Source organism: Lonchura striata, chromosome 14 (genome assembly GCF_050655825.1).
Source record: "Lonchura striata isolate lonStrDom1 chromosome 14, ASM5065582v1, whole genome shotgun sequence".
In the NCBI taxonomy this organism is placed as follows: Eukaryota; Metazoa; Chordata; class Aves; order Passeriformes; family Estrildidae; genus Lonchura; species Lonchura striata.
In genome coordinates this window covers 12,975,696-13,001,309 of record NC_140716.1, presented here as the reverse complement: position 1 = coordinate 13,001,309, position 25,614 = coordinate 12,975,696, and the positions used below count along the sequence as shown (strand labels likewise).

The 25,614-nt window shown below is 42.1% G+C and overlaps 1 protein-coding gene across 27 annotated transcripts in view; it reads left to right on the top strand.

The window, feature by feature from the left end:
- Positions 1–25,614, top strand: part of RBFOX1 (RNA binding fox-1 homolog 1) — a 1,274,894-nt gene that overhangs the window by 630,484 nt on the left and 618,796 nt on the right. Inside the window, exon 1 of one of the 27 annotated variants that reach the window (XM_021531174.4) lies at positions 17,595–17,613. The exons of the other annotated variants lie outside the window; for them this stretch is intronic. The gene's annotated coding sequence lies outside the window, so the exon portion shown is untranslated. Of the gene's footprint in view, positions 1–17,594; positions 17,614–25,614 lie in introns of those variants that run through there. 27 annotated transcript variants of the gene reach the window in all.

Here is a 25,614-nt window from a genome sequence, read left to right as displayed (position 1 = left end):
AAGATATTTAAGAATTCCATTGCCTGGAAGAGGAACAGCAGAATTAAGAATTAGTCAGTTTTCTTCTTGCTACATAGAATTCTGCAATATGACATCTCCAAGTATCATCATTCTGTGACGATATAGGGACAGTGACTAATTATTTTCATTCTGTAACTTCCAAATCTATGTTTTGTTGTTTATTATCCCTGAAAGGCCTCTGACTCTGCAGCAGTATGGAGGTTTGCATGTAAAAACAGAAGAGGTGCCCCACCACAGATCTCAAATCCTCCAGTGGTGCAGTTGCAGACCTCCCTCTGTGCCTGTCCAGTGCTCCAGGGAGGCTGTGGAGGAAGCACTCACAATGGTTTTTAAGGAAGAATAGGCCTTAAATGTAAATCTGGTTGTGCTACTAGAATCATGATTTATTGAATCACAGAGAGATTGGAAGATTATTATAGAATATTATTTAATATATTAAATATATATTATTCTATAATAATCCGGATTATTATAGAATAATAATTAAATGATTAGTATAGAATTATATTAGATTATTATAGAATTATTATAGAATCACAGGTTGGAAGAGACTAGGAGCTCCCTCCCCTGCCATGATCAGGGACACCTTCCACTGTCCCAGGCTGCTCCAAGCCCCAGTGTCCAGCCTGGCCTTGGACATTTTCAGGGATCCAGGGGCAGCCACAGCTGCTCTGGGCACCTGTGCCAGGGCTGCCACCCTCCCAGTGTGGGATGGTGTCTTCTGTAAAACTAATAAGAATGTGCAGCTGAGGATGGTGGACTAAAGGAGGGACCAAAAATGTAATGAAAAAAAAAAAAATCAATGATATTACTGAAAAAGGAAAAGAAAAACTGTTTTAGCCTGTGGAAAGAGCCATCAGTGTGCCTTCCTGGCACAGAAGCTGCATGGTGTGCTGGGCTGCTGGAGGAGGGTTGCTGGCACATGGGGTGGCTCCTTCTGTCTGCTCAGCGCTGGGGAGGCCATGCTGGGGCTGTGGGGCCACTCTGGCATCCCAGGACACAGCGATGTGGCACTGCTTAGCCTGAGGGGGGATGCTCAGGGGTCCTGCTCAGCTGGGGACAGGGTGCCAGGACCTTTCAGCAGTGCCTGGTGACAGAGCAGAGGTGCACAGAGTGGCACTGGGGTTCCCCACTGTGAGGCTGGCTGAGCACTGAGGGCTGGACACCCGGGCACCTTCTGGGCTCTGGACATCAAGCAGGGACACCCAGAGCTGCCCTGGACAGTGTCCAGCCAGCTCTGGGTGTCCCTGCTTGATGTCCAGAGCTGCTGTCCATCCTCAGCAGCCTGGGGATTAATTGTGAAAAGGAGAGGAGAGAATGCTACTTTACAGGGAGTAGTGATTGACATTATTAAATTAGCTAAGAGTCATGCCCTTTCATTTATGTCAGCCACTGCCCAGTGTGATCTCCAAGCATTTCAGGCTCCTACATGTTGATACATGGAGATAACATCTGTGCCACAACAGTTAGGGAATTTTGTCTTTTCCTTGTGTGAAGGATGAACTTGGAATTTAAATGAACAGAATATATCCTAAACCAGACAACAAGTGCACGGCAAGCCTCCTAATAGCAATCATCATTTAGTGCCAGGGAGAGGCTTTCTCTGTTGGAGATCTTAAAAAAAAAAAAAAAAAAAAATTAGCCCTACTCTGTCAAGGACAGCAGAAATAAAATTTGATCCTATACTGGAGCTATGGAATGGAGCAGTGAAATCTCAAGGTGCCCTTATTTAAACACTTGTCTAAAGACAAGGTTTAGGATTCTCTTGGAAATTTGCATTGTCAGCTGAATGCATTGAAAAGATAACATTCCCATGCAGAAGTGAGCTAGGGTATGGAGTATTTTAAAACAGAATATCCTCATCTAAAAAAACCAAACCAACCTCAAACAAAAAATCCCCACAGCCCAAAACAATGTGATCACTGTAGTCCAGTGTACCCAAACTGATTTGTTCTTTGATTTTGCTTCTTTCTACCTACACTCCTTGGCAGTAACACTTCTCTGAAAAAGAATTTTCACTCTGCTGCTTTCCTTGCTGTGCTAATCACCTGTATCTGAAAATACATCTTCAAAATTGTTTTACTCTGACAGGTCAGCAGATAAAAACTGGATACCAGGGGGTAAATGCACTCACTAATAGACTTTCTTTCTGTAACCTAAGCAATATTCCAGAAAAAAACCTTGGGTCATCATTGGTGTTAGATTTGAAAATATTACTGGAGAATGAAGTCCTGTACTTAGTTGCTGGAGACGAGATTTTTTTTTTTTTTTTTGTCTCAGGTTCTGGTTCTTCTTGTCTCTCAGCTAATTTATGTGATAATTACCACCACAGCTGACTGACCAAAATCTTTAATGATAAAACTATAGGAGCCCAGGCACCATGGTGGGAGCAAGCTATTAGTGCCTCTACGTGTGAGACACACAGAGTGCTTTCCCCTCTCAGATTTCCCTTTAGCACAGAGTTACTCAGTGGAAATTCAAGTGTCTCCAAACTTTGCCTGCTCCTCGATTCCAGGTCCATTTGGGAGGGCAGAGCTTTGCAGACAGAGGCTGCTCTGCTGCGGGAACCTCTCTGAGCTGGCTGGGCAGTGTGAGCTCTGGAACGTGCTGATTATGCTCATATACACAAAAGGCAGGGTTGGATATGTTTCCATCTTTTTCACACTTGATGACTTATGGTCTATCACTGCTGTGCTATATATTGTCTGTAAAAAGTGATTTCTCAGGTTGAACTTAAGAATTGCTGAATTATTGATGCATTTTAAGCATGCATTAATGGCTTGGATGTGAATTTCTATATTTAACATAACCACTGATAATCTGGGCCTACTTAGGAAAGAGTGTGGTCAATTATTTTTCCCATTATCTAATGTTTGTTTCAGGAAAAACATGATTTATAGTAATCTGATTTATTGAAATATGGGGATTTTTGGCAATTTTAGTATTGTAGAACAGGAGGTGTTTATTAATTGCCATGACCTAAGGATGACTTGAAATGTTGTCCTTTCTAATAGCTGAATGCCTGCACACCAAAATAAAAACATCCCTCAAACAGATCTTTGAAATTATTGAGCCATTGGTTGTTTCAGAGCAGGTTATATCACAGCTTCAACAAAAAACATTCTTCACTCTGGAGCCTGGATCTAAAGCATCCAGAATCTCCCAGTATGTTCTACTAGAGCTTAAATAATACTGTTGGTAATAAAATCCTGGAGCAGGAATGAATGTAAAAATAATACTGTTTTAGCTGTTGGCTGTATCAGGCAGCTTCTCTGACTGGAAATGGATTGGGTTTTGTAGAGTTAGTTTTGTTTGCTTCAGCTGGCCCTAATGTGATGGATTGGGCAACTGTGGGACCACTGGGACCAGCATTTAGGAGGAGAGGAGAGCACTGGAAAGGGCAGCCCTGCTGCCTGGGTAATTCTCTCTATCACTGCCTTGGGGTCTCACACTGCATTAGGCAAGTCCGGAAAGAGCTGCTGCATCCTCCTTCCCACTCTGAGGCCTTTCCTGCTTAAAAAAAAAATATAAAAATACCTTGAAATCTTGATTTTACACAACTGGTCAGGGACTAGAAAATTGATTGGCAATGCTGATATCAACTTAAGTTTGCTTTTAAAATCAACAATCTATTTCCAGCAGCCAGAGCACGATAGCCAAGGTTTCAAAAGCAGAGTGCCAGAAGGATTCTCATGCCCAGGTCAACAAGAGGGAAAGCTTTCTTTGAGCCACTTCACGAGACAAGTGCTTTCTCTGGCATCAGTGTTTGTCCTGGTGCCAGAAGCCTTCCTGTGACAACAAGGCATGAAATTTCCCTCCAGCCTGGCATCTAGCTGGATTTGCTCAGTGTGGTAGGGACAGCCAGTTGAATAATACAAAGTGATTTTCAACAAATTTAATGCATCTTATCTAGTTGATATCCTCTAGGACCACTCTGATACCCTTTACTGCTTTTTAGTGATTTTTTTTTCCCCTGTGTAAAAAAATAGCACTTTTCCCTTAATGAAACACTGTTCTGTCACTGAGGATGGGATGTGGACTTGTGGAATCAGACTCCAGGGACAGATGAGCTGTTTTAACATTCCCTGGAGAATGTTACTACTGCTTGGAATGTAGGCTGCAGGTAATAAAATTGGTGTGTGTTATTTTGGACAGAAGAGGGGAAATCTCTTTGATTTCTTTTATTCTTGGAGCAGTGATAATAGTCCTTTAGGGGTGCTCCATAAAGTGTTGACACTTCCTAGCTAATTTCTGTTTTTAAAAAAAAACCTTAAAAATCAAAATTTTCGAAACTAGCTCCACCACACTAATAAGCCCATCTACTGCAACTACCAACCTCCCTGGCCTTGATAATAAATCCCCTACTACATTTTTAAAGCAGAAAATGAATTTTACAGTTGAAACACTTTTATTAAGCTTGCAAATGTGATGCCCACCTTCCATTGCCTGCTTTCTATACAAATGAAGTGTCATTTGAAGGAAGAGATGTCATTTGGTACCTTAGGAAAACATGGTGGTAAGGAGCTGTTTCTGGTACATTCTTCATGTTCTCGCTGGGGTTGGTAACTTTCAATACTCCTTGTGAGAAAGGCATCAAAGCCTGAAGGATGAAACAATAAGAGAGGGATATTGCTCGATATTGTTAGAGCTGACTTTTTTCTTGAGGCTGTTTTCACACTTCCTCAGGCGATAAGATATTTTAAAAAAAGTATTCTCTAACATGAAGCCCACTTCTGGAGTCTGATAAGATGAAGCTAGACAGGCCAAGAAATCTTTATTTCTCTGCAGTTATTGGTTCGTGTCTCATGTCTACAGATTAAAGAAAAAATTGATCTTGCTTTCAGACAAAGAATTTTCACAATGCTGAATTTTCACAATGCTGATTGTTGAACATGTGTTAATTTGCTGAGTTCTTTTTCCTCCTCAATGAGTGGAGTGTTTTTGTTATGGGGCTTTCTTCAGGTTTTTATGAAAATGTGTCTTCATTCTGCTTTGACTTTTTTTACACATTAGTATGAAAACACATACTGCAAGTATTTCTTAGCTATGAAGGCACAAATCTAATCTTACCACTTCAGTTTGCAAGATAATGTATTTCCTCTTTCATCATTGGATTTAGACTTACTCTTTAAAAATAAAAAGGGAAAAAGGAGATAGGAGACAAGACTTTGCTAAGCTGAAAGAACATGAAATATTTTTTTTCCTCCTTGTCTTCCTAAACATACCCATGTAATCCACTGACAGGAGAGATGCCAGGAAAAAGTGCAGAAATACCTGTGTAATGACCTTTGCTATTAAAATTAACGTGTGCCTCCTGCACCTGTTCAGAAATGGTTTAACATTCTTCTGCCTGACTTCAGAAACACTGGGTAATTAAACAGTACTTTCAGTGAAGGTCAACTCTGAATTAGTAGTTCATTAAATTATTTGTCATGCTGAATGTTACTCCTGGTCACCAGCAGAAGTGAATTCAAACAAAGAGCAGAGGAATGTCATTTCTGTGCTCTTATTGCAGGGAAAATTGCTGTCTGAGCTGTTAGGTCACCCAGCAGGGAGGAGCCCTCATGCCCAGCACAGAAAATCCTTGTTTGCACAGGGATTGGTAGAGGTGGCATGCTCAGGAACATCTCAGGAGTCTGCTGCCTGCTCTTGTTTCAGGATATGCATGTAAGAGTTCAGCTGTCCTCTTCGCGCCCTGAAAAATTAGTTTATATTGGCAAGGATTTCTCTTGTACTGTCCCACCTTTTACACCAGCTACAAGGAGGACCCGTGCCTTTTTATTGTAATTTTACGTGGTGGTAAAAGTTTGAGATGGAACAGATTATGACTTAGACATCCCAACACCTGCTGAAACAAACCCAACTATGAAAAGGATAATTAAACCTGACTGTAAATACTGCAGTGTGAACCACTTGGCATCCAATTTTCTCACATGTGAGAGGCAGCAATGTATTTCTGCGAAGTTCTGATCTGGCTGCTCTCTCTTGCATTTCCAGCACTGGTCTTCAGCAGTTTTTCCCCATAAGGATGGGGACTAGAGCCTCATGTTCCTCCTTGGGCCTGTAGCATCCATAGCTAGGTGCAGACACAATGTTTGTTCTGTTTTCTACCCAGATTGAATGTTTTTAGTTCCTTCCGTGCTTGAGTAGGGTTTCCATTTACAATCAGTGGGAATTTAGGATTATAAGTTGGACTGATGCACCCTCAGGTTGATCAGGAACACTGTCAGGTGCCAGGACATCCCCTGGTGGCTCTGAGTCCGTGGCAGCAGACCCAGAGCATGTCCCAGCAGTCTGTCTGTCCGTATGTCCCTCTGTCCGTGCTGCTGGCTTTGGAGCTGCCCTTGCAGGGACGCAGGCAGGGGGACCAGGGCGTTCCTGCTCCCATCAGGTGTGCCTGGATTAAAACTGAGCCACAAACAGCTGCGAGACCTCTGCAATATTTATCAGACTGTACCTATAATGAAACTCTGCTCTTGGTAATTGCTAGGAGATTAAACCTTTCCAAAGACACAGTGAGTGAATACTAATGCCCTGCTCTCCAGAGGAGGGGACGTCAGGAGAGCTGGGGAGGGAAGGAGGAGGAAAACCTTTCAGTGTTCAGGGACTGTGATACCAGGGAAAACATCATTATTTGTTCAAGGCACCAGAACAGGATTTTTGTAGGCCAGATCAATCTACAGATGCTCTGTGAAGGAGAATTATTCCAGGGCAGTGCATGTGAAACTCTTCAGGTCTGAACCTTGGTCTGCTCTTTGGGGATTTGGGTTAGCATTATTTGTTGAACACTTTTTGCTGTGGTATTTACAGAGGGAAGGAAGAAAACTCTGCACTAATGAGATGTGTGAGCTGTTGCATTCTTGCCATCATTCCTAAGGCTGATCCTGACCACTTTGGTTGTCCATGGAAGTCAGAAGAGGTTCCCCCTGCACCTTTCAGCAGGAAGGACAGGAATTTTGCATTATCCCGGCTCTGCCCCTCTGGTTGAAGGGGTTTCTGCCACCACTGCTTGTCCCCCTGTTGTTTCCTGCTGCTCAGTGTCAGTCACAGGCTCAGGAGGGGACTGGTGGGGCGCAGGAGCTTCAGCAGGTGTGACACCTCCCTGAGCTGCCCGTGGGGCTGGGCTCAGCCTTCAAGTGCCCTGCCCAGAAAATCCATTACATGGGATAGAACAAGCAAAGTGTGCATTTTATAGGTAATTCCCTCTCTTTCCACAAAGACAATTTGGGAGAGGAGTGCTGTGTTAAGAACCCGTGGTGCAGCAAGGTCAGTGGGGACAGGAGGGAAAGGTTTTCCACCAGAGCCCAGGGAGGGCTCTGAGACTGTGGGAACTCTTGGGTCAGGGAACTCTGCCACAGCCAACAGGATTCTTTGGAAAGATTGGTAATACCAGACTTCCAGGGCCAGATTAGGACTTTCCAGTCTGAACTGCAGTGGGATGGGTGCTCCCAGTGCACTCACACAGGGTGGGGAATGTCCAGTGGCACGAGGGGGCAGCTGAGGTGTTCTGAGAACATCACCCACAGGGAAACTGCTATGGATGACAACCCAATAACTGCAATTTGTTCCTCTGAACGTGAAGAATATAAGGTAGAGATCAAGTGTTGACCCTTTTTCAATGCCCAATGCTAATGTGTAGATGGTAGCATAGCCCAAAACCCAGGTGTCCCTAAATATTTTTTATATTTGTCATTTATATGTGTTTCAAAAAACCCACACAAAATAGACAAGAGAATAAGTAAAGAATGCCACATAGTTGAATGGGAAGGCAAATAGATGGATGATACAAATTAGCCACTTCTTTCTGTCTGGTTTCTTGAATAATAGTTACATTTTATTAATGTATATTGAGCCAAAGATATAGCCACACACTAAATCAATTGCTTTTGAAAATAGTATTAAGACAAAGTAGAAAAGGGTATTTTAGATGGTCAAGAAAATGGAAACTTCAAAAAAATCTTTGCAAGGCTCACTGAAGAGATATTAATTTTTCTGTGGACTTTGTAAATATATGTCCATTAGAAACTCCCAAACTCTAAATGAGTTCTAAATTATATATCCTGTGAGGGTAAAAAAAAAATCCAAGTTTTCATTTATATATATTAAAATTACAGCTGAGATCCATGATTTTATTGTAGTGCCTCAATCCCATTAACATTGAGAGAAGTTAGATATTTAGATACCTTTGTGGAGAAATCTTACAAAATGAGGTTTTTAATGGACAATTTAATGAAAACGCTGCTGTGTGTGCAACAGCTGACCAAAAAAAAAAAAAAAAAAAAAGAACCCCTAGAAAAATGGAGAAAAGAGGGATAAGAAATCATTCTGAAGATTTAATATGTTATGAAATCAATTTAGGAAGGGGAAATAGTGAGTGCGGAGGACACGGGTGCTTGTGCAGCCTCTGTCTCTGGGGTTAATTCCAGCAGGCTGTGCTGTCCTGGCTCTCAGCCCTGCTGGGACCGGCCGTGCCCTGAGCTGGGATTTCACACCTGCCACTCGCATCCCACTGCTGCTGCTCGGGGGCTGCAAGGGAAAGGAGAGCAGGCAGCAATCTGGGGGTGTCAGGTAACATCTGTTACCTAAAAAATCACCCTGCCGAAGTCCTGAGTGCCGTGCTGTAAAAGTATACTTGAGATATCTCACAACATTTTATAAAATGGCCCTATTATGTGTGTTATAAAAAAGGCAGGCAAAGGTTTTCCTGAAGTATGCTTAATGAAAATGAGGAATATACTGACTCTGCCAGGCAGGAAGAAATGTTTATATAGAGAATTTAATCCTCCACTTCGAGGTTTTCTGTTGTTGTCTGCAAGCCACCCCTGGCAGGGAAACACGCTGTGATTTCCTGAGCAGCACTGATGTTCCTCATGTCATGACACAATTTTTACTAAAGGCTCCTGGGAATGCTCTGGTAGCAGCTCTGTGCTGTGGAGGGAGAATGAGAAGAATGAGAAAACTTTGCTGCCAATAACAGTTGTTGTCTGCAAGGCCAGAATGAGTCAGCATAGGAAAATACACTTGCTTGTGTGATGTTCTTTATTATTCTGACTGTATTTCTAAATTCCCTGAAAAAGGTTCCTTGAAGAAACTTAGGGATTGCCTGGGGAGAAGAAAAGTTTTGCTATGAATTTTTCAGGAAATCCTCTCATGATTAATTTCTGTTTATACTTGAAATTTCTGTTCCCAGACAGATTTTCCCCATGTTAAAGAAATTACTCTGTAGGAAAGAACAGAATGTCTGAAGAAGACAGTAAACACACACCTAAAATGGTAATTTCATTATGATGTTTTTGTGCTATGCTTCCATCCATGTTTCCAAGGGCTGATTTGATTATGTAGTAGTTCCTTTTTAGAATAAACCAGCATGTTTAGGAAGGCATTGACTCATGGCAGAGCTAAAACTGACAACAGTTAAATGTAACTCCTTCCATTAACAATAATGGAATTCATGTTGTATCATTATCATGGTTGGAAAGCCTGTCAAGAAAGGAAAAAAAAAAGCACAGCACAGCACTGATTTATATGGTTTTTATGTTGAGAGCATGTGTCGGTGATCCCAGCTGGACTATAAAGGGCACAGGCATTCCATTGTTAAGATTTAGGTGCCATTTGAAAATACAAAATCAGGTTTTGAGGCAAGGGTTGAAGTTAAATCTTGACAACACACAGAAAATAAAAAGTGTGTAATGAGAAGAAAGAAAAGATACTAGGGAGAGGTCAGAAAAAAAAAAATTCTTTAACACCAGAAATCTTTTAAAGAGTAAAAAGGGGCACAATAAAATATGTTTAAGTCCAAGGGGGTAGTTGATGTCAGGCAGTGGGAGAATTTCTGGTGAATTTTTAGGTTGCACACTGAAAATTCCCCCACTGAGCTGGTGAGAGCTGGTGGTGCTGATCTCACCAAGGTCATGGATGTGAGCTGTGTAGGGGTGATGCACTGAAGAGTTGCACTCAGAAATCCCTGTGGGTCTCTTCCAGCTTGGAATATCCTGTGAAATCCCTCTCAGAAGTGGCCCAGCTCTCTGGGCAGAAACGCAGTGGCTGCAGCTGAGCCTGTGGTGGCTGATGCAAAGAAAACTGCGTGAAGAACTTGGGAGCAAAGGAGGATTGTATGGCTTGGGCTGCGAGCTGGTGAAAAGTGTGGGCTTGGACTGAGAACAGAAAAATACTTTATTTACAACAAATGGGGTCATTCCCAATGGAAAGATGAAAAGAAACTTATTTTCTCAAGCTCAGTCTGAGATGAGTCCAGGGGTACAGGATGCTATGGTTCCAATCTTGGCTTTGAATTGGACTGAAGAACAGTAATAAAACCAAAATTGTTCAAATCATTTAAGAAGAAAAATCCCTTCTGTGCTCATGCTCCCTATTTAAATTTCCTTAAAACAGCATTTCCCTCTTCTACCTGCACTGCTGAGTTTTTAATATATCTATTTAAATGCAAATTTTGACTTTTGGTCTGTAATCACAGAAATGTTTGACACATAAATTTTTATCAGCAATGTAATTTTATGGAGGAGCAGCAATGGAGTGGTAGGCCACAAATACCAGGGTGATGCATTGCTGACCCTGTTTCAGTGTCAGCTGATGGGAACGATTGTTTCCTCAGTGCTCGACTTACTGAGATGCACGTGGTGCTCTAGAGAACTTTTTAACTGTACTTGGAGTACTTGCTTGTGTACCCAAACTCCCTGAGGACCATCATTTCTTTGTGTGCTCTGCGTTGCTGGCATGGCAGTCTGACAGCTGTATCTTCAAGAAGGGAAGGCTTTTTTCCAGCCTGGCATTTTTCTCCCCTTCTCAGTAGGTTGATTCCCATAGACTCGCCTGAGTGGGGAATATTTTACTCGCATGCTGCCAAATCCAGTGCAGGTTACTCTTTGCTGGCTGCTGAGTGTGTGGTTTGTATTTCATCTTTCCCCACTCCCATCTGACAATCTGGCTCTCTCCAGTCCCTGTCCAGGGGGTTGGTGGCCACCTGTGGGAATAAGAAAAGCATAAACTTCCACAGACACTGAAGGGTTTGATCTGCAGCCGTGGGAGAAGCTTGGATTAGTGTAAAAATAAAAGTACACAGACAATATATAGGAGAATCATAAACATATGTTTCTATAGTTGTAAGTAAGAATATGCCTTAAGTAAGTGAGAAACTGCATTGATAAGATGGTGAAGGGTTCCTGATGTAGGGGTGTGGTTGTATAGAGTATGCTAAGGGTTCAGAAGTTATAATAGAGGCATTTGTGTGAGACAGAAGCCTATTGGACAAAAGTAGCTGCAGTGCAACAAAATTAAGTAAAAGTGATAGGTCAGAAATGCAAAATAAATCTCATAGCATCAATTCATTGGGTTAGAAAGTTCTATATTGCCTTGTAACAAAGCACTTGTGTCTACTTGGAGCTATGGCCAGCTGCTCTCATAGATCTCACTGCCTCTGAGCCTGATGTTTGTCTGAGCAATAAATCATTCTTAGCCCAATGATGGTCCCATCCCTCCATTAAAAGCAGTGATAAAGATAGCCACCAGCCCTGGTGTCCCTGCCAGGGCCACATCTGCTGAGCAGGGCCACAGCTGCAGCACGGGCAGAGCTGCAGCAGGCAGGGCGTGTGTGCCAGAGCTGTGCTCCTGTCTGTCTGCTGGGCAGTCACAGCAGGGCAGGACACCAGTGCCTTTGGCTCAGGGTGTGGCACAGCTGGGGTGGCACTGCCACCACCGGTGCTGTGTGCCCAGACAAGCCACACACTCTGCCCTGTGAATCACAGAATATCCTGGGCTGCCAGGACCCACAGCATCATCCACTCCCACCCCTGTTCCTGCACAGACACCCCAACAATCCCACCCTGTGCCTGAACACTGTCCAAACCCTCCCAGAGCTCTGGCAGCCTCGGGGCTGTGCCCATTTCTGGGAGCCTGGGCAGTGCCCAGCACCCTCTGGGAAAGAACCTTTCCCAAAATCCAGCCTGACCCTGTCCTGGCCCAGCTCCAGCCCTTCCCTGACCCTGTCCCAGGGAGCAGAAATTGGAGCTCCCCTGTGCTGCCCCTCATGAGGATGTTGAATGAGGGTCCCCCTCAGGCTCCCCCAGGCTGAACAAACCAAGTGCCCCCAGCTGCTCCTCGTGGCTTCCTCTCCAGTCCTTCCTCATCCTCATGGCCTCCTCTGCAAGCTCGTATGGCTTCATGTGCTTTTCATACTGGTGCCCCAATCTGCACCCAGAGCTCCAGGTGAGGCAGCGTTAGGAAACGATGGTTTCCCATTTGTATTGACTGGTCAGACCATGGTGCCAGGCATGAAAGGAGTGTTAATCCCTGTCTTGATTTCTCAGGGATAAATAATATCTGAACATAAATTAATTTAAAGAAACACTATACTCATATAGTGAGCCAAGTCTGTGCCTCCACTTAATTCTAGTATTAACTGAGTGTAGGTAGCTTTCATTTTACTTATTGTTCAAAATAATTCTGATATTATGGCAAGGATCAATACAAAATGTCAGATATTTATTGTACTTACAGAAGATAACACACCTTAAGTTCTGCACATTCTGCATTTTATGTTCCCTAAATGCCGTAGCATTAATTACATACTTCAGATTGCAAATGACAGAGGATTTGAAGGGCACTGTGCTACATTTTCATTCTCATCATCTCTATTTTCTGAATTTAGACAGGTTACAAAGTATTACTGAAGACTTGAGCAGTGTTGAAGCCATTTAAATATAGGAGTAACATATCAAGTGTATCAAATAGTTCAGTTCCTCGCTGTTTGTCAAAGGACAAGGAATTTGGAGAGGAGAAAAATCTTGAACCAAAAGCTGTTTGACTGCATCAAGAGTCTGGAGAAATTATTTCTTACACACTTCATTCAGTGGGTTCATGGCTGATTTTCCTGCTCACTGAAACATCCTGGGGCCTGTTTCATTGCCACTCATCTCTCCTTACTGGCTTTGCTTTGCTCTGCTAAGATCTGTTTATTCACTGCTGCTGAGGTTGGAGTGGGCTGGATCATTAGATAACTGTTCAAGGTTAACCAACTTTTTGTGCTGAAATGGCTTTTTATGAAACACCTTTTAAGATTTTGAAAATACTTGGCATTAAAAACCTGAGATTTGAGTGCAGCCATCATCATATTTTTAGTGAGATTAAGATTTTGCTCTCTTTCCTCCTCTCTCTCAATGTTGTAAAAACACTCACATTATTTTTAGTCCATTTCTTCTTTATTCGTGTGCAAGAACAACAAATGTCCTGAGTAGATCTGTGAAGTGCTTTACTTTCCAAGTGCTTATGTAATTTTCTGGACACTAGTGTTTAAATATTTGCATATTGAAAAAAATAAGTATTTGTATATTCAGAAATACCACACTAGTGGTTTTCACTCCTTGTTGTGGTCAACCTTTTTTCTCTTAAGCACTAAGCAAATTTTATAGCATAGTCATGCAATTTTTATAAGAATTTTGACACTGGAAATTAATTGTAGGCTTGACCAAGATATGTGTTCAATGACACACCCACACAGGCCAGATTTCCTATAGAAGGTTGTGATCAGCGTCAGCCAGTTTCTCTTTATTTGTGTTGGCCCTTTCTTAGGTTTTTATCTGTGTTACGGCCTCGGTTTTTGGGTACTGTCTTCACCAGATGGATCTTGAGAGTTTGTGTCCTCAAGTCATCAGAGCACAGGTCTGCCAGTTCAGAGCTGCATCTGCAGCTACAGGTGCAGCACCAGGAGAATCCCCTGCACCTCCTATGGTCCAGGAGGATTTTCAGCTCATGCATCATTCCCATGAGCCACTCCAGGACACCAGCTTTAATACAATTCACCTTCTTGACCCTCCTTGTCATGTTTTGCCTTTTAAATTACCTGATTTTCCAGCTTAATATGTGGTAAACACTTCATTAATCATTTTGGTCATGGTGTATTTATAGAAGAGGTGGAAGTGGGGAAAACGGACTCCCAGTAGCTAAAGCCAAACCAGGGGTATAGCCCAGATGAAATTCAGGAAAAGAGAAATTCTAAAGGGAAGAGAGAACTATTTTTATTAGCAGTTTGTCCCTTTATGGTGACCTGGATACCTGTGCTGATCTTGGGGAAGGGGAAGCCTGTTATTGCTAAGCACTGAAGGAAGCTCTCTGTGCTGATCTTAGACTGCAGAGGAAGCAGGGCAAAAATGGAATGTGAAAGGGAGCTAGCAATAATGCAGCATTTCAGACCCATTTTAAGGTATTTAATATATATTTGTTGTCATGCCTTTTTTAAAAAGCTTGTCAATGTTTTATTTCAGGTGAGAAAAGTACAAGCAAATAGATGATTAATGGTGAAACTTCTATCAGCTACTGTAGGAGAGGAGACAGCACATATTGAATGTTAGGTTCTGGATGCAGATTTGTGGGGCTCAGTCCTGTGCCAAGCTGTTGTTCAAGCTGGATTGCTTTATTTATTAAATAAATAAACCACTCACTGTTTGATCCAGTGCCCAGGTGGAATTCCTTCAGATGGAATTAGCAGCTGGCCAGGGGGATGGGGCAGTGCCAGTGAACTCTTCATGTCTCCACAGGACTCAAAGTTCCTCCTGGTGGGTGTCAGGGCTGAAATGTGAGTGAGCTCCACAATGCCCCAGCCTGTGGCTGAGCACTGCTGGTTTGGGATTAGATCCAGGCACTCATATTAAATATTGCTCCCATTAGTTCCTGCATGGAAGAGGCTTCTGAAGGGTTGGGATCCTGAACTGCAAATAAAGGAGCAAGAGGATAAAAAGAATAGAAATAGGTATAGTTCTTCCTCTTTCAAAGCCTTCACAAAGCATTGCTGGATTTATGCCCTGTTGGCAAAGCTGAGTTATTTTTATAATTACTGTATTTGTGCACCTCTCAACTGGACTCGGTAGGAGTTCACTAGGTAGAAGTAAAGTTGTGCTTGCTAGGCAAGCCAAAATCCAAAATAGCAGCAGGTCTGAATACAAAAACAAAATTTTTAAAGAGAAAAATCTAAGAAATAAAGTATCTACTTTTACTTGAGTGTTAGGACTGTTATAGCTATAAATCCAAATTCACTGCCATTACTCATCTCTCTAAGGTGTTGATTTTATAGAAGTGATGCTAGGGAAACAACCCACCCAAAAGTGAATTAAAATCTAAATCTTAAGTTATCACACAAATGTTTGCTATTTATACTGTCCATCTGTCTATGGTGCCTGACAGATAATCAATATACTCTTACTAAAGAAAAAACTCCTGTTGCTCTGGAGAAACACAGCACTGAGCCCAGCCAGAAGCTCCTGTAATACCCTGGCAGCTCTCTGGGCATAGCTGCATTTGTAGAGTGGGCTGAGAAATAAGGGCAGATGAATATTTTCTGATAACTGAACAGTCAAATAGTGGGATTGAAAGCAAGAACAAAACATCTGTGTCCTAAACTCTGTGTTCTTGATTAAGGCTGCTTGGGGCTGCAGGGAGTGGGCAGTGCTGCCTGCTCTCAGTTGCACTAACACTGATTTATTTGTGTTTTTTGCGTGGGGGAAATGTTTTCATTTTGCTGCTGAGGTTTGGAAGAAATTCAGCTTTTCTTGCTTGGTGATCAGCAAGCTGTTGTGTGGAGCTCACTTATTATGGCTCCAGTTTTTCCTCCTCCTGGGCCTTTCTGTAGAAATGTGGGACTTTTCAGGGGGTTGGTGTCAGTGGGAGGTTGGTGCTGTCTTTTGGTGGAAAGAATGCCTAAACTGCAGCTTCTGCAGATGACTCATGTATCACAGCTAATCAGAGTCACAGTGGTTCTTCATACATCTGATTATCTATGTTTGTAGCAGGCTTATTTTCATTAGGGAGGCAAACTCTAAAGCTATAATAATCCAGTAAATTATTATGTACAATTTTATAGATGTGAGCTGAATTTTTTACTTGGTATCAAAGAGAAATGGTCACTGCAATGAAACAAATTCTACTTGTATTTGTGCAAGTCCATGAACAACTAAATATGTAAAACGAAATATATTTTTTCTCATTTATTTTTCAGGTTTTGCAGAATGCTATTTTTTGCCTGTTTTTCAGCTCATGATAAACTTTTGAATCTGAAAGCTTTTTGCAGGTCTTTGAAGTACAAGTCTTTATCTAGTTTGGGATGTGTGGCTCTTCTTAGCAAGTTAATAGAATCTACCTCCCAAGACATTACGGGGTAAAATGTTAAATAAATGCATTATTATTGCATTAAATCTCAGGGAAAAAAATGTCCAGTTTGGGTATAATTTTTTTGTTATTGAGTGACTTTTCAGGGTTTTGAGAGTTCAGCCAAAACAAAATTGAAACAGTCATAATGAAAAAACCAGCAGCATACAAGTTCTATTTAGTTCTCCTAGTGAGGCATTTTTAATCTTTTCAAGGGTGAGTTTGCGAGTTAATTGTTGATTTTGTCAGTTCTATAAGCACACCAACATAATGAATTTTTGACCTGCTGGAAGAACAATGAACACATCCAGCTTTGAATTTTCAGGAGTGCCACGTCTGTGTGGTGGGTCTGCTTTGGCATTATGGGGTTTAGAGCCAAGAGCAGCCCAGGCTCAGGACTCTGCTGCTGTCTGCATAACCACCAATGCTGTGACAGCATTGCATGAGCAGCTGCTTTGAGCAGGTTAATAGTCAATAAAAGTGCTGGGTACATTAAAAATGGACGTAAAAGCAGAGAGGGAGGAGATGCCTTTGCCTGGTGGTATGGAATAAATCCTGTTGATTTAGATTGTTTAGCTGTAATTGATCCCGCAGCCTGCAGCAGCAGCAGAAACCCACGGAGGCATCCAGAAGTTACCTCTAAGTAGCTGGGTCTGCAGAGGGACACCTTTTATCCCTGCCACTGGTCACTGGCTGTGCCAGCTGTGTCTGGGGGCTCTCTTGCAGTGTCTCTGGTGTGTATCCCTCGTGCCCCTGGAGCTGTCCCTGCATGTCCCACGCCCCTGCAGAGGCAAACCCTGGGCAGCAGCCTCTGCTTTTATTCTTATCGTACTGGCACACAGAATATGCCCAAAATACCTCATGCAAAACCAAAAAAAGGAGACTAGAATATTTAGTGATTGATTCTGCAATTAGAAAATTGCTGGTCATCGTCCTGCCCCGGGACAGATTTCAGAGTAGTGATTGAAGCCAGAAGGGAAGAGACGTTGTCTTTTCAAGTCATTCTGTCAAATCATTTAAATTAGTTTAAAGGGCAATTCACCCAATTTCAGAAAATACTGTTTGTGTCTTTTTCCACTGTTCCTGGATTTTGAAAAGTTATAGCTGATGTCTCGAGGAAAGGATTCAAAGTGAGAAAGCAAGCAGCTCCCTGCACAAATACACAGCACCGGTTCTGCATGAGAAACAGCGCTGAACTTCGTAGGAAGAGTATTTTGAGCAGGTCCAGTTGATAAGCACTCCAGAATCAATATTTCATGTTATTCTACTATACAAATATAACACTGATAGCGGCAGCACTACAAGAGGCTGCAAACAAGTCAATGTCACAGGCAGTTGGCATTCAGGCTGCATGTCCAGCAGGCAGCTCCTGCAGCTCTTGCTGTGCTTTGGGCAGGGATTGTGATGGAGTGGCAACACCAGCCATGCTCACATCTCTGGGTAAGTCTTCCTAACCTCCTGCCCCCTTTGCTGGAGCCACACTGGGAAATTTCTATAGAAAATCTCATGCCGAGTTTTTATCTTTTTTTTAAACTGAATCGCTGTGTTGAAAGGATTGATTTTAATTCCCTGAAATCAAAATTTTGTTACTGATCTTGAAATAGACCAACCGCAAATATTTTGCTCAGGGAATTAACTCTGGTTTTGAGTCAGATAATTCTCTCACAATAAAGACTCTGGGAATTCTCTGTAAGGAAGATCAACGCTCTTTGGCATTTATGTTTTTAGTTAGAGGATGTAGCAATGGGAAGATAGAATAATGAATTGCCAGGAAGGCAGGGAAGTTAGAGGAATATAACTGGTGCTTATGCCCATTATTGTTGCAGGTTTTTGACATTTAAAGTGGTTTGCAACCCTTCTCTTATCAGAGCTAATGCCAGACAATCAGTCACCCTGGCACAGCAGTTCTGTGCCTCACTGTTAGTAATGCTGCTGATAATTGATGTGCAGCAGCAGAATTTATAAATGAAATTAGCTCCCCAAAGTTTAAGTATGACTGTGATTGAAGCAGTAATGATAGAGTTCAAGCAAGTACATTTGCCATTTATCTGAATGTATCATTACTGACAGTGCTTTTTCGTTAACATTTTGTTATCCTTATTCATGTCATTGTTATAATGTCCTCTCAAATACCTGCAAATTAAACTGACTTGTACTCAGTGCCGATCCTTCCTGCCCACCCCTGCACCTCCTTCTTTGGAATTAATTCGTGCAACATTTGAGTTTTAAGATCTCTGAGAGCATCTAAAACATAATCAGAGGAAAGTGCTGTGCAAATAATTGGGGAACAGCTCTGGCTTTCTTGTCTGTGAAGGCTTCTCCATGCTTTATTTGTCAGAAAGACACAACATTCGTATTTTAATTCGAAATTCAAAAAGTTGGTTTTAGCTACAAGTAAAAGTGAATAGAAAGAATTTTTAGCAATCCAGCAATGTTTCAGACTTTGGACTCAAAATCAAGAGAGCCCCACATCACCATGGATGTGATATCTTTAGCTAATCCTGGAGACTCTTTTTTAAACTCTTATGAAAAATTACTGAAGCAGACACAATTTTGGTGAGGATTCCATGGCAATCTGAAAATAAAGTGGTTAAACATAAGTTGAGTCAAATAGATTCTGATTTTTTTAAATCTGTATCTGTTTCCTGAATCTTCAAAACCAGAACTTGATTAACTGATTTTGTGATGTTTTTGTCTTATTCTAATTACTTTTGCATGTAGAGATTTTAAAGGGCTATAGGGTAGAATGTTTTTAGTATTATGAATATCAAAGAATTTGTTAGAGAAAGTTTCATCATCTGTATTCTGTATAGCAAAACCCCACAAATTCTGTGCAAAGAGGTGAGGTTAGAATAATTCAAATTACCTTGTTTTACTTTAGGATAGATAAGTACGAATGTTTGCTCTTTTTTTATTTGGTTTAGTTTATTTGTTATTGTTTGCTTTGGGTTTTTTGTTTGTTTTTGTTTTGTTTTGGTTTTGGGTTTTTTTTTTTTTTTTTTGTTTTGTTTTGTTTCGTTTTTTGTTTTACTAGACCAATTTCTCTAATAAATTATACTGAGATCTGAAAAGGAAAATGTTATATTGCTATGTTTCCTATCACTGGAGCATTTTTTCTGAAATTTCAGTAAAGATGGGAAAAAATCCAACAATTTAAATCAGGCAATATGTATAAACTCATACAAATGCTTTTTTTTTTTTTTTATAAATCCAAACCCTCAGCACTGACTTAATTTTAGTTCTCAGAACTATTTTGCTTTAATCCCCTTCCATCCACGAATTAAACTGAAGAAAATATTGACAGTGCATGTACTGCATACCAAGGGAATGGTCCCCACTTCCTGGCCTGGCTGGTAACTTTTGTGTTTTTTACCTCATGAGGAGGTTGAAATGAATGAAAACAAATGTGGTTTCAGAAGGGTATGCCTGGTTTCAGTGGTGCTCATTTCAGTCTCTGCAGCAGAACTGGAGGACTTCCAGTTAATTCTCTTTTTTAGTATAGGAGATGTCATCTTTGAGCACATTCAGTGTCATAATGAGACAACAGCATCTTTCTTGCTCAAAACATTGTAGAATATCCTATATACACATATGAGGTTCTCTCTTTTTGGTAATATTTAATTATTGGGACTCAAAGGAGGTAAAGAAGCTTCACAGATATTAGATCTTTGCCTGTTTAGTGTTTTGGGGGGATTTTCACCTGGATTTCTTTCAGGAAGACAGTAGTGTTTGATTTCCTAGTCACATTTATTTTTAAGTGTTCCCTTTAACAGCACATAATTTGTGACATCAGGTTTTGGTTGCTTGATTGAATGCAGTTTATTCTTCTAGTGGTTTATATTTAATTAGTAATGTACTAATTGATACACCAGACAAGTTCAGTGATGTCAAGGACACAACCTCCCCAAGGTTTTGCCAGCCATCCAATTTATATAAATTTCCTCTAAGTCATGACAGTGATGCTTTAATCCATTAAAACCCACATGGAAATTCAGAGACAGAACGCATTTCTTCATTTCCGAGTGTCGACGTGTAAAACTTTCCAGTGCCAGGGTTTAACTGTGTGCCAGCCTGTGCCAGCCTGTGCCATGGGGAGTGTGGCACCAGCTCTCTGCTCTTCTTGCTGGTGCCAAAATGCTGAGGAGGGGCTCAGCCCCCCTGCTCAGGGCTCTCTGCTCTGCAGAGCTGTGAGGACACTCTGATGGAAGTTCTTGGAGGGGTGAACCAGTGACTTGTTTTAGCTGTTCAATTCTTGATTAGAATTGAACGGCTAAACAGATTTAGAATGATTAGGCATTCAGCATTTCCATAGCTAGAGACAGACTCCATTTAAAGTAAGGGGAGTGGGGATTTTGGAGTTTGACTGGGAGTAGCAGAGATCAGAGTCAGGTGAGGATTGCTAAACAGCTCTCCGTGCTCCCGTGACAGTGCTGAGCTCTGCACAGGGCTGTAACCACAACCTGGCAGTCTCAGGTGCCTTTCTATGAACTTCTCAGAAGGCCAAAACCTTGGCCTCCACTTTGGGCAGGATCTGTGCCCCTCTTGATACAAGTCTGGAAGTGGGGAGTCAAGCTGAAGGACACCACTGAAGGAATGTCTGGAGCAGAGCTCGAGAAGTCCCTCTCTGCCACAGCTGGCAGCCATGGGATGTTGAAAAGAAGGGACACTTTGCTGAAATGTCAGCAAACCTGGGATTTATCTTTGTGGTTTGTTTTTAAGGACAGTCTTTATTAACTCAGTCCATAAACCGGTTACCAAAATGGTAACAGCAGTAGTTGTCTCTGCGTGTAGCAGGAAGGAATTTTCATAAAAGTTAATCTTCTCCGAGCAAACAAATTTTAATCTGTGGGTTCCATCATCTTCTGCTTTTTAATAGTATTGCTCTTTTAATATCACTTCTTTTCTAACAAGATCATACCCTGCTCCCTTAGGCCATGTTAAAAAGGTCAGTCACTGAGTGGTATTTTAATTTAAATAAAGAGTGAAAGACAGAGTGTTTTTGCTAGAATACTAAAAGATCACCTATTTAAATCTTCCTTTTAATGTCTGTTTAACTATCTTTCTTTGAGGCTCTTTCTATGACCTTCAACATAATTTAAACTTAATTTTTAATTCATTATTCATGCCATTAAATACTGAAACCCGTTTCTTGCTGCAGTTTATTCCTCTATTAAATGCATGTGTTCTATTGGTTTTGTTTGGTCCTGTAATGAATTCTGATGTACTGGCACTTTAAAATACAGTAGAGAAGAATGCTTATTTTGAGAGGTAAAAAAAACTCAATGTGTAAATGTTGTATTACATCAACAACATTATTTAAGGTAAAATACGGGGTGGGGGAAAGTCAGGTTGAACTTGGGGCCTCTTACCTGATGAATTCTGTGTAAATGGCACTGTCCTGTGCTGCCCTGCGTGGGCTGGGAACAGGCTGCCCTGAGTGTTCCCAGTTTCTGGAGGGCTTCAGCTGCACACAGCAATAACTGTGGCAGCTCCACTGACACCCCGACACCTGCTCTACATCATTGTTTTGGCTTCTCCATCTTTTTCTCACTTGGTAATTGAGTTTCATGGCTTGGTGCAGGAGATGGAATGAACTGCAGATAGTTATGTTATTATAGATTAGCCATAGTGATACTGGGGTTTGTAGAGACCTGATATGCTGCAGGAAAGCACCCAGAACTAATATCACTGAATAAAGGAAATAAATTAAGCCCTTAAAATGATGTATTTTCATTGCTAGGGAGCAGTTTTTTCCACCCCTGCTAAAGCTGATGGGCTGGTATCTCATTTGCTGTGCCCAAGTAGGAGCTGCACCCTTGCACAGCAGAGACATAGATTCTCATCACTGCAAAACACATGCACAGTTAGTTTGTTCTTGTCTGTCAGCATTCAGGTACTTTAGTAATATAAACTCCTTCTTTATCTTTCCTCACTTGATTCGATTGCCTTAAGCGTGGCACATTCACAAGCAGTTGGGCAAATAAGGAGAAAATCCAGTGTTCTGTTACTGTTGCTTCCCAGAGTTTTTGTCTGACAGTCATTAGCAGTACAAATTAATTGGAGATACTTTTGAAGAGGTTACAATGCACTGTTAAGGAAAAAATTGCTGAAGAAAACAAGGTTAAGTTTCAAGAGTGAAGTAGCAGAGCTATAATATTTTACAGTGTTCCTTTAGGGATTTTTTAAAGCAGGGGAGAGAAAGAAGGCATTTCCCAAAAGCACAAAGCTTCCCTAAATTTGGGAACAGCTCTGTAGGTGGCAGGAGCACTGATGCCACATGACCCTGGGGCATTGTCAGCACTGTGACAGTGACCTGCAAACTTTCTGGGTACCTCTGCAGCTCCCTGAGCCACAGGGGACCTGTTCCTGTGCCTCTGGATTGCCCTGCAGGTCCCTGAGCTGTGGGTGACACTGTGGCTCTGGATTGCCATGCAGGTCCCTGAGCTGTGGGTGACACTGTGGCTCTGGATTGCCATGCAGGTCACACAGCCAGGGTGACACTGTGCCTCTGGATTGCCATGCAGGTCACACAGCCAGGGTGACACTGTGGCTCTGGATTGCCATGCAGGTCACACAGCCAGGGTGACACTGTGGCTCTGGATTGCCATGCAGGTCCCTGAGCTGTGGGTGACACTGTGGCTCTGGATTGACCTGCAGGTCACACAGCCAGGGTGACACTGTGGCTCTGGATTGCCATGCAGGTCCCTGAGCAGGGTGTGACACTGTGGCTCTGGATTGCCATGCAGGTCCCTGAGCTGTGGGTGACACTGTGGCTCTGGATTGCCATGCAGGTCCCTGAGCAGGGTGTGACACTGTGGCTCTGGATTGCCATGCAGGTCCCTGCTCCAGGGTGACACTGTGGCTCTGGATTGCCATGCAGGTCCCTGCTCCAGGGGGACACTGTGGCTCTGGATTGCCATGCAGGTCCCTGCTCCAGGGGGACACTGTGGCTCTGGATTGCCATGCAGGTCCCTGCTCCAGGGGGACACTGTGGCTCTCTGTCTGGTTCTGTGGGACCACACCAGCCACTGCTGAGTCAGCAGGGTGTGACATCCCTGCCTTCTTCCTTCTGCCCATTCTGCAGCACATCAAGGAAATGCAGAATCTGACCAGGAGAGCTTCCAGAGAAAGGCAAGCCTCAGGCCCTGCCTGTGCTGTGAGAAAAGAGAATCTCAGCTCATCACTGAGCTGTAAGCACTGCTCCCAGCCAGCCCAGTGGCATTTTCACCTGTCCCAGTAATCCTGGGAAGCCAGCATTCCCCAGGGACCCTTCAGCTGGTGGCTCCTCTGCTGAGCAAACCCCAGCACGGCCCTGCCACCCCCCGGCTGCCAGGGCAGATTGATGGGCTCCACAGCTGTCTTCAGTTAATGGAATCCATATATTCTGTCACCCTGGAAGACCTCCCTGGGAAATTACCTCCCCTTTCCTTGCTCTTTGAGAAGAGTTATTGTCTGGGAGCTAAACGAGGATTAGGTGCTTTTATCCACAAGATATATCTACATATATCTTCATTTTTTTCCCCTCATTTTTTTACTTTTTATTCTTTTTTATTTTTTCCTCTCCTTCCTTTCCCACCTCCCCTTTCAACATCTTGAAGGAAGGAGACAATTTGTGACAAGGTTAAATTTTTGTACTGCTTGTTGAAACACTACGTTAGGGCACGATTTGAACAGCATTAGTGAAATACCAGCTTTCTACTGGTACGCGTTTCTTCGTTCTCAGTTCTGTTTTGAAAAAGTACAATAATGGATAGAATAATCTTCTAATTCTATCTTATAACAGATGGAATAGATGGAATGTGTGTCTGGGACCATATGGCTGCTCGTTTGGGCTGTTTGGGATATCCTGTTGCTTTTACCATATATGTTGTTGCTTTGGAACTTGCTGGTGTGGTGTTGAAGCACATACATTTCAGTTCTTCACAATTTCTTAATTAAAACCATTTTAACTGTGAAATAGAGCTAGATCTAGGGCTGCCTCACTTTTCTGTAAAGCTTGATATGAATTATATGCAGAGAACCACTTTACTGGGTGCGTAGACAGAAGATAAAAAAGAGCCTTCTTATGTATATTTCCAGTATATTTTAGTGTCATCAGTGCAAAAATAATTCTGTTAATTTTGCTAAATGATACTGTGCATGTGCTTTTCTCAGTTTACACAAAAGTAGTATTTGTGAAAAGCTTAAGATAAAAATTATCTTTCAATTTGCCAGAGAAATGAGTCTCCTGTTTCCATTAAAAAAAAAAAGATGGATAATCTGGAGTTTGTGAAGGGGCCCATATTAAATTAATTCTTCACAAAAATTTTGTGTATTGATGAGCGGAGGCTTATTAAAAAAATGTGATTATGTTAAGATAGCATTGCTGTCTTTCCGAGATTTGGAAATTTCTTTGATAAATGACCTCTCTTGAGATTCTCAGCAGAGAATTTCAGAGCTGGAGTGGTTTCCCAGCCCATTGGTGGTGCTCTGATTTGTGTTATTGTCCTGGACAGGCGAGCTGTGCTGGGGCACAGCCGTGACCTTTATGCAGAACAGTTCCCTGTCGCCTGTTTGGGTTCTGCAGCAGAGCAAGGCTTCACTCTGCTGCCAGTGCTGGCAGCACATGGTGCTAAAGAACAGATTTTTGATGGCTTTATTTCTTTCTTTAGTTACAGCCAAAGCTGAGTGCTGAGCTCACCCCAGGGGTGCAGGGTGACCCCAAACTCGCCGTGTGCCCAGGGGCACTCTCAGGGCTTTGGGGCCTCCTGCAGCACTGAGTGCTCCAAAGGCACTGGCAAGCCACAGAAAAAAGGTTTATGAGAGTGATTATTCCATCTCTTTATCCATCTCCTGGAGAAAGAACCCACACTGGGGCCCTTTCTGAGCCCACACTGATGAGCTCAAAATACCACCTCTCCATGGTATTAAATATGTAACTTTTTCCTTGATTAATTAATAGAGCCTCTTTACTGTGGATTTCCTCAATATGAGTCTTTTCTCATCCTTGTGTGAGGCTTTGGTATGATATACTCAAACCAGTCAGAGGTGCAGAATTTTTCTGAATAATAAAATTCCTGCTTTAGTCTAGATTCATTTTAATTCTTTTTGTGATAATGCTGTTTGAAAATAACAGTCTTTTGAGTCACTTCTGCCAAATTTAAAATCAGTAATTTGAACAAAAGCAAAACACCTTTTAGAAAGAGAAATTCACTTAGAATGCCTTTAGAAGTGTGTGATACACTGCACACAGAAGCTTTAGGTCCCTCAGCTTCAGCATTTGTCCAACATGAACAAATTTTTCCAGCATGAGCCTATCTTTAACTGAGATGGAAAGTCAGTATCATTCTTTTGGTCTCAAAATGCTTTATTAAAAGTATATATTTTGTGTGAGCCTTTGTACCTACAGAGACTTTTTTCCCTAGATGAATTGAAGTGGTCCACACATGGATATAGAAGCTA